Raw genomic sequence first — 12,690 nt, forward strand, 5'->3', positions numbered from 1 at the left:
GTTTCATATAGTCATTGATTTCTTTTCAACTTATTCTAGTTTACAAGGAGTCTTTAGTTGGTGAAGATTTTTTCACCATTTTCTCTCCCAAACTATTTATCCTTCTTTAATTCTTTCCTCTAGAGTTTGATTTCTTCTTTTAATCTACTGGTTTATTTCTTCTAGGTATACACATGATCCTTGAGGAAGATCTATTTTCCCCTTGAGGCTCTATTTACAGTTATGGCATTATTTCTCATTTTAGATTTAATTTTTTGATAATTGTTATATCTATAATCTTTTAAAATTATATAAACATTTTATTTGTTTTCAGTTATTCAATAGTAGTTTCTGTCATTTTTGGTAAGTTTTGAATTTTATATATTTTCAGTGTTCTTCCTGTTCTGCTCATCTCATTCAGTATCAATTCATGCAATTCCTTCCAGGCTTCTCTGAAATCCCATCCCTTCTGGTTTCTAATAGAACAATAGTGTCCCATCACATACTATACCACAATTTTTAGCTATTTCTAAGTTGATGGACATCCCCTCAATTTCTAATTCTTTGCCACTACAAACAGATCTTCTATGAATATTTTTGTACAAGTGATGTTTTTACCCTTTTTTATGATCTCTTCAGGGTGTAGACCCAGTAGAGGTATTGCTGGATCAAAGGGAATGCACATTTTTATTGTCCTTTGGGCTTAATTCCAATTGCTCTCCAGAAAGGCTGGATCAGTTCACAACTCCACCAACAATGTATCAGTGTCCCAGATTTTCCACATCTCCTCCAACATTGATCATTATCAGTAGGCCAATCTGAGAGGTGTGAGGTAGTACCTCAGAGATGCTTTAATTTACATTTCTCTAATCAGTAATGATTTATAGCAATTTTTCATATGACTATGGATAACTTTGATTTCCACATCTGCAAATTGCCTTTGCATATCCTTTGACTATTTGTCAATTGGGAATGGCTTGTTTATTTTTATAAATTTGACTCAGTTCTCTATATATATTTTAGAAATGAGTCCTTTATCAGAAATATTAGTTGTAAAAATTGTTTCCCAATTTATTACATTTCTTTTGATCTTGGTTACAGTGGATTTGTTTGTGCAAAAGCTTTTTAATTTAATATAATCAAAATTATCCAGCTTTTTGGGTTTTTTTTTTTTTTAGGTTTTTGCAAGGCAAACAGGGTTAAGTGGCTTGCCCAAGGCCACACAGCTAGGCAATTATTAAATGTCTGAGACCAGATTTGAACCCAGGTACTCCTGACTCCAAGGCCAGTGTTTTATCCACTACGCCACCTAGCCGCCCCTCCAGTTTGTTTTTAATGATGTTTTCCATTTCTCTTCCTTGATCATAAACTGCTTCCCTTTCCATAATCTGAAAGGTAAACTATTCCTTGTTTTAGTTTGCTTATAATACTGTCTTTTTATGTCTGAATCCTGCACCCATTTTGATCTTATCTTGGTATAGGATGTGAGATGTTGGTCTAATCCAAGTATACTAATTCTTTATAGTGGTTGGTTTTTACTCCTCCCCTTGCCTTTAATTCCTGAATTGAAATTTTATTCCAGAATAAGGTTCTAGCCTATATTTTGCTTTTGAGTGAGTTGATTGTGGCTTTCCTTAACCTCTGTATTGTTCCCTTGGGTTCTTATTTCCATCTCTACCTCCAGGGCTTAGGCCACCTCTGATGTTCTAAGCACCACATCTTCAGGGCCTTTAGGGAACTCAGAGCTTCTGGGCTATTCTGGTTTGGGCACTGCCACCTACTTACTCTACTGGTAGTTGAATTTTGTTTGTTTTTGTTTGTTTTTTTTACAAGGCAGTGGGGTTAAGTGACTTGCCCAAGGCCACACAGCTAGGTAATTACTAAGTATCTGGATTTGAACTCAGGTCCTCCTGTCTCCAGTACTGTATCTACTTTGCCACCTAGCTGTCCTGATAGTTCTTTCTATTGGCTTTCAAGGCCTGACTTTTTGTGTAGCTCTAAGGTGGAAGTGGACCCTTACTGTAATTTCTCATCGGAATCTTTGATCATTATTCAATTGCCAACCCTAATGCTTTTGTCATTTCTGGAACATGCCCATTGTTTACCAAGAAATATATGACATGTGACCTGAAAGGATTTAAAGATCATCTAAGACAAAGTTCTCATTTTATAGATGGGGATATTACGATTTTCTTGTTGGTCATATGAGAGCCAGAAAATACCTCAGAGGCCATCTATTTTGTATCTTCTGTGCCTCATTTTACAGATGAGGAAACTGAGATCCAGAATGGTTAAGTGTCCTGTCCAAGATCATCCAGGTAGTATCCAGAAGTAGAATTTGGACTAAGGTCCTCTTGACTCCCGAATTGGTGCTCTTTCCATTATATCAAGAAATAGAAGTATTGGAATTTTAGCCCCTGATTCTTGATTTCAAGTCCAAGTTCTTACTGTATCATGTTGCCCCTTAAATCAAATGTGTTAAGTCATCTTGTGCAAAGTTTAGAAGATAGTTCCCCCTATTCCTCCCCCTTCAAAAAAATCTGTGTAAATAGTTTGCAAAAAAAGAGCTTCTAACATTATTTAATCAATCATTAACTATTTATTAAGCCTTTGCTATATGCCACATACCATATTAATACAAAGATGATTTAAAGAAAGACAAAACCACAAAAATTATCCATTTTCTTAAGATTCCAGCCTAATGAAGGAGACAGCATGTTGACAAATAGGTACATATAAGATGCAGAGAAAGTAGAAGGAAGGGAGCTACAGAGGCTTAAGTAGCTAATGGGAAGGCTTTTTGCAGAAGATAGCATTTGAGTTGAGTCTTTAAGAAGTCAGGGATGGCAAGAATCAGAGGTGAAGAGGGAGAACATTTCCAAATGTGGAAGATGATCAGTAAGTTCCAAGGTATGATGGAAAGAACATTCAACTTGGGATCAGAAGATTTGACTTTGATTCCCAACCCAATCAATAACTAATTGGATGATCTTGGGCAAGTCATTAAATCTCATAAAATGGGGATCATGGTCTACCTGGAGGATCAAAAGTGATCTGGTATGTTAAAGGCTTTATAAATGTAAAGTGTTATATATTTATTGTGTTTATTATTATTAATTATTAATTAGATATATTATATCATTGATTTAGGGATTTCTGTATAAGGAATTTCTTTTACCAATGCAGATTAGTAACTTCTCTAAAATTTAGTTGTAGAGAGTCATTTGAGGCACATAGACAATATTTTCTAAATGATGTACTCCATTCTCCAACCATTTTCTCTAACTTCTTCCCATCAGAACCTGGACTCTTCTCCTATCTCTTCCCTCTTGCTTTCTTTGTCTTATCTCCATATTTCTTGCCCCTTTCCAAACCATGCCCCATGTTGTACTTTGATAATTTCTCTTATCTATGTCCCACTCTACCCCAGGACTCTTGACCCTGATGGATGGAGTTTTGAATTTTCACTTTACCTTGTCCAGAACCAAGCCTTTCTCTCACTTTAACCATTTCCAGAGAATGAGGAAACTCTTATTTTTCCTTCTCATTTTCTTGTTTCCTTTTATGTGTTTTCTTCTTCGATTAGAAGATAAGATCCTTGAGGAAAAAATTGGCTTGCTGGCTTATATATTTTTTCTCTAGTGTATGGTTTGGTACAAAATAAATGCTTTAAAAAAAATTATCAGGTCAGAGATAGACTTGAACCCAGGTCTTTCTGACTCCAAAATTAGATCTTCATTTATTATTCCACACTGTCTCTGTTATTTATTACTATAGAGCATTTGATTCCTGAACTTGCCTAAGTTATAAATTTTAACACATTAAAAAAAAATTAGCCACCACAGATGTCACATCTTCAACCTGTTTTTCTAATTACCCATTGTAGCATGTTATTTATTTCATTTCATTTTTTTAGTTTTGTTTGAATAGTGATTAAAGTTGTCTCATAAATAAAGTGACAGAAAGTAACAGCTCTACAGGAGAAATTGTTAGGGTAATTCAGCTGCTCATTGATTTTAAAATCATCTGGCAAGATTACTGTTAACTCGAAATTCTAAAACAAAACAAATCATCCCACAAAACATTTCTCTTCTCCCAGGACCTTTGAGACACTATTTCATTCCGTCTTTTATCACATTTTCTTCTTCCCAAATTTTTTTCATTTGTTGTTCACTTGTTTTTCAATCATATGAGTGGTGATTCCATTTGGGGTTTTCTAGGCAAAGATGCTGCAGTTTTGCCATTTCCTTCTCCAACTCATTTTACAGATGAGGAAACTGAGACAAAAAAGTTAAGTGACTTGTTTAGGGTTCCTATAGTTTGTCTGGCCAGATTTGAACTCAGATAGATATCTTCCTGACTCCAGACCTGGAACTCTATCCATTATAGCTAACATGAATTCAAAGGGTTTATCTTTTGGTAGGGGACTTGATAATCTACCTAGTTACTATGGTGAAAGGAAAGTATTTCTTAATCTGGAACAATTGGATTAAATTCAATTCAAACTGAGGTTAATCCTTTCTTATTGTGTGGTCATCATCCAAACTCCTTTACAGTAGGATCTCCATTCCCTAGCCTAAGACTAACTCTGACACTATAAGAGTTATTCCTGTCCACATCCCTAATCACTACTCCTTTGAGGATTGTCATAAACTTAATGAACAATACATTCAGCAGGAAATACAAATCTTATGGGGGGATTATTAACTTGGGTCCCATTTCCCAAAGGGAAGAGAAAGGACATACAGCCAGAAACAATTAGAATGGTCCTTGAATCTGAGTGGCAGCACCAGACTTCAAAGGAATCCTACCAATTGGAGTATTTATCCTTATTTGACTACCTATAATTAGTACATTCAAAAAGGTCTGAGGTCTGTTCACCCCAGATTATACATTTGTAAAAGACTCATGCTTCAGATCTTAAGTCTTTTAGGTACCCATAATCTATCTGTGGTCTTTGCTTAAACTCTAATTCCTGGGCTACTAGGTAACCTGGTGAACTTTGTTTCCCTAAACCTGACCAAGAATGAGATCGAAGGGTGTTGATGGATTGAGTACATATCTTCTTGTATCTTTTTCTGTGTTAGGGAGTCAGGAAGACCTAGATTCAAGTCCTGCCTCTGATACATAATGTGTAACCCTTTTACAGGATTTCTAACCTCTTTGGGTCCAAACAACACTCAAGAGTTTCAGTGTAAGTACTGATATGCATTGACCTCACCAGAGACCTTCATTGTTGAAATAAGGCAAACAACAACAACAAAGAAAAGTTCTTTTGATTTTGGTTTCTATTCTGAGCAGTTACAGTGAGTATCATGGTTTGTCATTGTCCTTTGTTTTCCAAGGAGACCAGTGATGTCATGAGGTGATACCTGGCTCACTGTGGCTTAGATTTAAGTGAGAGAGAGTTGCACAAGTCATCAGTCTCATTCTCTTCCAGAGTCACTGAACTCCTGTGGTAGGAGCAAAGTCAAGCCAACAGGTGATTTAGGAAGCAATAGATGACTTTGATGTCTGACCAAATTCTTAAGTGTTTTCTAGTGCCTACTTCAACTTACTTCACAGCTCTTGGAACAAATTATTCTCTTCTGTCCATTCCAACAGGGAAGTCTTCTTAAAATTATGAGATGGAAGAGAATTTTTAAAAGTGATTGTATACATCAAAGGGTTAGAAAGGGAATGTTGACAATGTAGACAAAAAGAAAAACTGGTCTTACAGAATTGAGAGTGTAGTAGTTGAACTATGAATCCTATATTTTAGACAGGAACCTTGGAGTTTCTCAGGGCAACAAAGAAGGACTTCTAAATTGCCTTTTGGTTCTTTCTTATAGAAAATCCCTAGATGGAGGGGTGGCTAGGTGGCGCAGTGGATAGAGCACCAGCCCTGGAACCAGGAAGACCTGAGTTCAAATGTGGCCTCAGACACTTAATAATCACCTAGCCGTGTGGCCTTGGGTAAGCCACTTAACCCCATTGCCTTGCAAAAAGCTAAAAATAAAACAAAACAAAAAAACCTAGATGGAATACATTGTTTTAGAATAACCTATCCAGGTGAATTTTAGTATTATTTAATATGAGTTTTTAGAATAGATTTGTTCATTTTCTTAATTTTTCATATCTATGACAGTCCTGCAAGCAGTATAAAGCACTTGAGATATACTGGACACTGTGCCAGGCCTTGGAATACAGAAGAAGACAAAAAAATCAGTCCTGACTCTCAAGGAGTTTACATTCTAAAGGGGAAAGCAGTATGCAAACAACTATGTACACATGAGATAGGATGAATTGGAGATAGTCTCTGAGGGAAAGCACTGCATTTAGGGAAGCAGTTAAAACTTCTTGTAGAAGGTGGGGTTTTAGTGAGGTTTGAAAGAAGCCAGGAGATGGAAAGGAGGAGGGAAGGAATTCAGGCTTGGGGGACTGTCAGGGAAAATGTAGGAAGTTAAGAGATAGAATGAATAGTGGAGGTAGACAGATAAGGGTTGGTTTAATAATGGAGTTAAAGTATGGCATTGGGAGCAGGCTGCAGGAACAGAGAATTGGAGCTAGAAGCAATCTTGCTGGTCAGCTAGCCCAGTCCCCTCATTTTCCAAACAAGAAAACTGAGGTTCATAGAGCATACAGAGATAAGTGTTTGAGGCAATTCACAGAGGTCCTCTAAATATAAAATCTGCAATTCCATTGTACCATGTTCTATTATGATGCTTCCCTTTACTTCCAGTACCTCTGGTTTCTTGAGTTCTGCTACTGGTATCTTCTGTTTTATGTTCACAAGTCAATAAAGTTAAAATGAAATTTTTTAAGATCTAATTTATGCCCCCTCATTTATGACCAGAAATAATTTTGAAATTTGGGGGTTATTAGTACAGCATTAGTTTTGGCAGCTTAATTAAAGAATCTTCCTCTTCAACTTTCTTCAGTTTGATTAATAGGTGAGAGATTGTTGAGAAGATAATGACTCCAAAGTAAGAAGCGAAGTGAGCTATGACTGGGGCTGTCAAGTGCTAAAGGAATGTACAGCACCTAGATGCTGTAGGATATCCTGAGAGTACATAATCCTCTTTAAAAATGCAGTTATTTTAAATGCTGTTGTCTTAGGTGAGCTTATCATATTAAATGAGCTTATTTCATGTGGGATTTGGAATTTCATGGATTATTGACAGAGTTGAAAGGGACCTCATGGTCACTGAAGCCACAGACATCACTTTACAGAAGAGAACTTGGGGCCCAGAAAGATTGCAACTTGCCCAAGTTCATGCAGATAATGGTAAATTTATGATTTGAACTCAGTGCTTCAGATTGCATATATAGCACTTTCCATTCCCCCAAGTTGACTTTCAGTTTTATTATTTCCCATGGTTAGAGGTAAGGGTAATAAAAGGAAATGAGGCACAGCTCCTTGTAAACTCTTTTTGGTTGGTAAGGCATATAAGTTGCAATTTTTGAAATTCTAAAATTATTTTTTAAAAAACTAGGAATTCAGTTCTGTCACAAAAGAGAAAATTATGATATTAATTAAAAATTTGGTTATAAGCTATTTATTTTGCCACAGATATATTCTGATTTGCCTGTTGTGGATTAGATGTCATTGTAAATCAGACATCTGAAAAATTTAGACTGCTATCAAAAATTCATTAGTCTGCAAAGAGGTCATATTTATTGAAGCTTATACTGAAAATTTGAAAACCATGAAATTTTTTTAAATGACTCATGTTTCTTTCTGCAAAGTTCTATTAGAGAGAAAAAGAGATTACTACAGTTGTTTGAAGGTCAATGAATTTTGGTTTTGGATAAAATATTATTGTTATAGTACTTGTACAGATTTCATTTTTTCCAACCTTTCCTTTGATTTAACTTTTTTTCTTAATTTTACCCAATTGGTCCAATATATGACTTTCTGTCCTTTTGTAAATCATTCAGTCTTACTCATACCCTGTTCCCCTTCCAGTTCTTATCTTATTATTTTTATGATCTTCTTCTGGTGGAATGAGACTTTTTTCCCCCAGGAAATAATATTTTTAAATTTATTTTTCCAACTACATACAGTGGTAGTTTTCAACAATCAATTTTTTTGCAAAGTTTTATGCTTTACATTTTTCTCCTTCTTGCTGACAGTAAGCAATTTAATATAGGCCATACACGTATTACCATGCTAAACTTATATTTATCATGTTATGACAGGAGGATCAAATCAAAATAGAAAAAAATTAGAAAAAAGCAACTTAAATACCTAAGACAACTTTTAAAAAATGTCTGAGGTTGGATTTGAACTTGGGTCCTCCTGACTCCAGGGCTAGTGCTCTATCCATTGTACCACCTGGCTGTCCTCTGGAAGCTTCATAAAGACAGGAATGGACTGGCTTGCTTGTACTTAACATTCCTAAAACTTAATGGGTTTTTTTTGGAACATTGTTAAAATTTAATACATTTTTTTTCATTTTACAACTTAATTTAAAACAAAAACTATCTGGAGGAGGTAGCTTTCATGTTTTTATTGGTTCATTTTCTATACAGAATGTTGTGTTCTTCAAAGATCCATCTAGATACTGGTGCCCATTGGACCCCTTCATCTTTTTGTAACTGCTTTGATGAGATGTGGCAATTAACTCCTTTGGGGATAAGATGAAGAACTAAACTTAGTCCTTTGACACTTGCCTCTTTGGCTTGAGGGACCTACTAGAGTTTATTATATTCCTGGCATAGCCTTCTATGCTACTTATCAAAATAAAACTTTATTTGGAAGGTATACAATAAACTAACTGAAAATATATTCAGTCTTTGTCTAGGGATATATTAAATATTAAACATTAAATATTGGTTTTTTAAAGCTTAGAAACAAGAATGAAATGTTCATTGGGGATGTGTTAGGACCATTAAAGTTTATTCTTGGGGAGGAAGAATATATAATACCAGTCAGTTATCATACTGGCACAGTTAATCACAAGTAACTCTGGAGGCTTCAAGATTGGTTGTAACAATGATTCTCTACTGCTTCTCACCAACTCTGTCTGGTCTTTTACCTTGTATCTCTTCTGTTTTGGAAAAAGAGTATGGGTGGAACACTGTCTCATCCCTCTGAGAGTTCCATTAAATGTCTTGTTCCCTTCCCCCACCTATTTTCCTTTTCCAGTTTTTTTTTTTTTTTTTTTTTTTTTGCTTTGCCTTCTGAAGGAGCAAGCTAAAAGGGAATGTGCTCCAGTTCCTGTGTCTCACCATATGTTTTAGTTACAGGAGCTAGAGGATTGAAGTTATATTTAATGGGTCCTTTGCCAGTAGTTTTACTGGAATTTCTCCAGTTTTGTATACACCAGAAATGTCAACTATCCAAATCCCTGACAGTTACACTTTTTTCCTCCTCCTTATGAGAGCCAAGTGCTACAAAGTGGTATACCACAAGTGGTGACATGGTTAGGGGGAGAGAGAGAGGAGAAAGAGAGAGCTAGAGAGAGAGAGAGAGAGAGAGAGAGCCCTTTTTATGTTGGAGATAGTAAATAGGAAGGGGGGAGAGAAACTGGTATTCCCTTATAACATAAGCGCAGCAGCATTAGCCTTGTGGGGAAAAATATAGCCAGTCAAAGAACTCTTCTATGACTACTTAATAGCAACTTATAAGTCTTATTTTCTTTTTTGGTCTTTAGCTTTAACTTCAGTCCCCTTAGGGCTTAAAAGAATGATGGAATTGTTGGGTGAGCAGATTTTGGTAGAGGTATTTATTTCTTAGGACTGGGTTGAAAAAATAGTAGAGATGAACTGATAACTTTGTAATTTCAAAGACCTTTTCAGCAGTGAATTAAGGGGAGAGGTAGGGAAGCTCTCTGTTTCTTATGGTTTTGATTGGCAAGAAGCCTGCATGCTACTCTCTTGCCTCAATAGTATTTCATTTTCTATTTCATAAAGGATGTGATCTCCCAACTAGGTTTTTCCTTTCTCCCCTCCTCCCCTTCCCAAAATAAAACAATCACACTTTAATTTACCCAGCATTTCAGTTTTTTCCCCCACTCACCTCCCTGTTGTTTTGGTTTTTTAATCTTTCTCCCACTCAATACTTAGTGACTTCTTACTATGAAAAGATTTAGTGTTTTTAATCATTTCATCCTTTTCCATTTCTTTAATGGATATGTGGGATAATAAATGACTATATTAATTTATTTGCAATTTCTATGGAAAAAACAGTAAGCATAATATTTTAAAAGCCTTTCATTTTGAAACATGCTTAATGATATCCCTTCTCTATAGTCTATTATTCTAAAAATTTTATTAAGATTTAATTTCAAATTTGACTCACTACCAGGCAATTTTGGTAAACATTTGAAAATATGTAATGTGGTATTGTTTAGCCCTATTTAAATATGACTGTTGTCTAGACTAGTTAGTCATTGAAGCTATTCCACAAAGGACCTATTCTATAAGAGGTACTTTCTGATTGAACATTAATGAATTGGATGCAAGGTTATTTAAAATTTTTAATGATTTTCTTTTGATGAGTGTTCTTCTATATGTATCTCACAAATATATAACTTCTTCTGTTTTTAACATAACCACATTTTAATAAACCAATAATGAAATTACTGATAGTGAATCTGTTTACTTAGAACTTCCTAGTAAATTGATTACTCTAGTAAATATAGACTTATAGCAGGTATCTGATTTGACAGTGAAGTTATATTATTTTTACTTTGAATTTTAGTTTCAACATTAGTTTTTCTAAGTTTTATTCTTTTAAAATTTAATAAAAATAATTTAAGTATAATTTATCAAGAAAGGTTATGAGTAGATAGAAAATCATGTTTAGAGTCAGGATGGTCTGGCTTCAAGTAAATCTTGTCTCATTTTCTCATAATCAAGTCATTTAATTTTGTAATGCCCCAAGTGACTTTCTCTAATAATACAAATTATAGCAAATACCTGATCCTCATTGGTGTAGGGAGTTTCCAAAAGTAGAAACTCTTCATTGGGATGAAATCATTAGTCTGATTCAAAAAAAAAGAAATCATAAGACCAACTTTATAATAACTAGCAGTTTAGCAGTGATCTAGTCTGCCAATATGACTTTTTAGGGAAGAGTAGAGTAAAGGAGGGCTTTGTAAGGGCTTATACTTTCTTTTTTCTTTTTATATTTTCTTTATTTTTCCAACAACATGCAATGGTAAGTGTTCAACAACCTTTTTTTTTTTTTGGCAAGGTGAGGTTTTTACATTTTTCACCTTTCTGCTTCCTCTGACAGAAACCAATCTAATATAGGCTCTACATAAACATAGATCCATATTAATCAAGTTATAAAAGAAGAATCAAATCCAAATGGAAGAAAAAAACATTAGAGAGAAAAAAATATGATACATAAGACAACTTTTAAAAATCGAAGATAGTAAGCTTTGGTCAGCATTTAAAATCCTTCTATGGATATGGATGGTATTTTCCATCACAAGTCTTTCAGTATTGTTTTTGATTATCATGCTGCTGAAATGAAGAAGTCCATCATGGTTGATCATCACCCAGTGTTGCTGTTAGTATGTATAATGTTCTTCTGGTTCTGCTCACTTCACTCAACATTGTTCATGCAAGTCTTTCCAGGCTATTCTGAAGTCCTGTCCCTCATGATTTCTTTCAAAACAGTAGTGTTTTATTACATTCATATAGAGGGCTTATACTTTCAAATTTAAATTGATAAACATGGTTATATGTTTATGGGACAATTCAATTCTAGGAACTGAGAATTTTAGAGTTAGAGTATTTCCGAGTGGATTTTTCTTAGCAGTTGAAGGCTAATATGGAGACCTCTGAGGGCTACAGAATTATTTCAGATGAGAAGGGAATTCATGAATTCTAGTTCTGTAAGTATAAGTGATGAAGAGTGTAAGGTTGTTGTTGACATTTTAAAGCTACTTATCTCTGTGGTGTCAATCTGTAATGAGAGCTTTCAAAAGTAGAGTGTGTGCCTATTATAGAACACTCTGAACAGCTTGACTATCAAGAGGAAAAAGCACAATTATAGAGTTCAAGTCTGATGACATTTGTTAAGTACCTGCTGGGTTCAGAGATGGTTCTAGATGGAAGGCAACTATCCCTGATATGGCACATACATGGAAGTATAATAGGAAAAATTAATTCATAATATTTCCTCTGCTATATACTCTCAAAGTTGTGCCTGTTAATCATGAGTAGGCTATAAGATTTTGATCTGGACCCTTTTCTTCCTCTATACTATTTTATTTGGTGGTCTCATTATGATCCATGCATTCAATTGTCATATCTATGCAGATGATTCTCACTCTCTGTTAACTATCTATTCTTATTGAATGTCCCATAAACATCTTAAATTTGATATGTCCAATCCTGAACTCATTATCTCCAATCCTTCCCTTTCCTGAATTCCTTATTAGTATGGATTCCAACAGTTACCCAAATTTGCCACCTAGATGTATGTGATCTTCTACTTCTTACTCCCTCTCACATTCCCTATCCAACCTGTTGCCAAGTCCTGTAAATTCTGCTTTTCTGACAGCTTTCATATATAACTGCTTCTTCACTGACACTTCTCTGGTACCAGCCCTCATTACCTTATCATCACCACTGATATTTTTTTTTTTTAGGTTTTTGCAAGACAAATGGGGTTAAGTGGCTTGCTCAAGGCCACACAGCTAGGTAATTATTAAGTGTCTAAGACTGGATTTGAACCCAGGTACTCCTGACTCCAGGGCCAGTGCTTTATCC

General features: G+C 35.0%; 1 protein-coding gene across 10 annotated transcripts in view; it reads left to right on the forward strand.

Annotated features, from left to right (window-relative positions):
- ANKRD44 (ankyrin repeat domain 44) overlaps positions 1-12,690 on the forward strand; it is a 367,960-nt gene that overhangs the window by 83,758 nt on the left and 271,512 nt on the right. For 4 of the 10 annotated variants that reach the window (XM_074215416.1, XM_074215411.1, XM_074215413.1 and 1 more), the window contains exon 1: positions 2-12,690. This exon is cut by the window's right edge and continues 2,608 nt beyond it. The exons of 1 other annotated variant lie outside the window; for it this stretch is intronic. The gene's annotated coding sequence lies outside the window, so the exon portion shown is untranslated. 5 more of the 10 variants (XM_074215420.1, XM_074215418.1, XM_074215417.1 and 2 more) reach the window with 2 other exon arrangements.

Source organism: Macrotis lagotis, chromosome 1, assembly GCF_037893015.1.
Source record: "Macrotis lagotis isolate mMagLag1 chromosome 1, bilby.v1.9.chrom.fasta, whole genome shotgun sequence".
Lineage (NCBI taxonomy): Eukaryota > Metazoa > Chordata > Mammalia > Peramelemorphia > Peramelidae > Macrotis > Macrotis lagotis.